The sequence below is a fragment of the Triticum urartu genome, chromosome 2A, assembly GCF_056163025.1.
Source record: "Triticum urartu cultivar PI428250 chromosome 2A, HENAU_Tu73, whole genome shotgun sequence".
NCBI classification, from domain to species: domain Eukaryota; kingdom Viridiplantae; phylum Streptophyta; class Magnoliopsida; order Poales; family Poaceae; genus Triticum; species Triticum urartu.
In genome coordinates, this window is record NC_141874.1 from 44373427 (window position 1) to 44375769 (window position 2343).

Below are 2343 nucleotides of genomic sequence, written 5' to 3' on the forward strand. Positions count from 1 at the left end.
ATTTCATTTTTGTTTTTCAAGTTATGTTTCGAACTTTGACTTGAAATTTTATGACAAGCTACATTGATGTTATGTGAGTGTGCTAGTTTTTTTTTCAAAATTTGTCAAACATTTTAAAAACATAATGTGAGTTCGGTGCACCGGTAGCACCACAAGCTCCGGTGCACGAGATATTTTCCCCACAGGAAGTAACTTGTTACAGGTTCTACTTGATTCTGTAAATGAGGAGACCGGAGCAAAAATCCTGCTGCTATTTTGGCGTTGCTGGCACCTTGGGGAAGACTGTATGGAGCGACGGCAGCCAGACAATCAGGTCTTCGGTGATGTTTCTCGAGAAATATGAGGAGGAAATTAGGATGCCAGAAACTACAAAAGCTTTGTCGGACCGGAAAGTGATTATAGGCGGGGTCAGCGCCATACAAAAGCATCCAGAAACTCGGGCCTTGCACTGGTTCCCTCCCAGCGGAGATACAGTGAAACTGAACACCGATGCGGCCTTTGACACTGAAACCGGGATTGGAGCGGCCGGGACTGTTGCTCGAGACCATCACGACGCAGTGCTGCTGTCTGCTTGCAAAAAGATGCCGATCTGCAGGAGCGTGGAGGAAGCAGAGGCCAGAGCAGGCCTGATTGGATTACGGCTATTGGCCGGTATCCATAATGGTAAGGTAATCCTGGAGATGGACAATCAAATGATTGTGAAAGAAGTGGAATCCCAGACCCCCATGCGGTCTCACTGCTATGGCCTTATCACGGATATTAAGCATGCAATGAGTGCCTTCCCTGAATGCAAAATCGTCCATGTGAACCGGTGCAGAAACAGGTTGGCGCACGAGTTAGCTGCGCTCAACAGGAGAAATGGAGAGCAGATGCTGCTAGCAGACGCCCCGACTAGTCTACGAGCTATGATGGAAGCTGAATGTACTAGTCTTATCTGAGTAGCTTCTGCTACTCTAGATGTCAAAAAAATAATTGTTTGGCTCCGGCGAGGGATGGGCAATGACAACGGCCTGCGTTCGGCTTACTTTAGTGCTTGTAGTCGTCGCTAAGTGGTCTATGGATCAGGATGTATTTTTTTTAGTGTTTTTTTACTACCATGAAGATGAGTAGATTGGAAGTTTCTCTGAAAAAAATCATTTTGGGATGCTTACGGCCCTTATTAATTGTTGGAAAACGGGTGTATATGGATGAAGTATGACAAGTGCATCGAGCCTCACCTGAAAAAAACAGTGCTTCTAAAATAACAACACAAACATACGAAATGAGTTGATGTAAGAGCACGCAAAATGTCACGCCTTTTTGTGTGCAGGCGCGCGGCCATGGCCATATCTTTATGGGTCGTGGCCACACGGGAGATGAGGAAGAATGTGGTGCAGAGTCCTCCTCCTCATCGCCTTTTTTTTGAGACAATTTCACGAAGCTTTATTAATTCGTCACAATGTTTACAGGAACGGACGGAAGATTTTCTGAATGCCCCAGCCAAACATGGCGGCCAGCTCCCAGGGTAAGTGCATGCTTCGCTAAATTGTGAGCTTCAAAGTTTGAGCTCCTACGTTTATTAATTCCTCATCGCCTCAAACGGCAGCTAGCAAACCTAGCGCTTGCACCCATGAAAGTGGGTGGTGGCCCAACTTCACGCCAGCCGCTCGCCTCGCACATGTTTTTTCTTTGCTGATGGTAAAACTATTGAGAAAATGTGAAAGGTTTACTGATTTTTTTCACGAATTTGGGAAAAGTTTGTGAATTCAAAAAAAGTTCATGCACTAATAAATAGAAAAAGTTCACGAGAAAAATAAATGCTCATGAACTCAAAAAAGTTCATAGATTTTGGATAAAATTGCGAATTTGTAAAAGAACTGTGAAAAATTTCTTGGGTATTTAGAAAGTTCACGGACAAATGAAAAAGTTCAGAAGTTTTTATAATTCATGAATAGTTGGAAAAAACTTCATATATTTTCAAACAAAATCCGAAAATTTTAAAAAGTTCATCATTTTCTAAAACATCATAGATTTGAAAAAAACATTTTAGAAATGGAAAAAGTTAAAGATAATTTAAAAATATTCATTGATAATTCAAAAATAAGTTCAACAATTTGAAAAAGTTTGCGAATTGGGAACAAGTTTTAGTTTCAAGCATTTCATAAAAAAGAAAAAAAAAGTAGATAAAGAATGAAAATATCCAAATGAAACCGGTCAAGAAAAACCTAAAACAAAATAACCCGGCTAGGAAGCTTTCCATACGGGGATTACTCCTCCCGCTGGAACCTTAGATAGGCCGGTCTATTTCTGAACGCCCTTCAGGCGCCAGTTAACGAGAAGTTCATGTTATCTCGAAAAAACGAA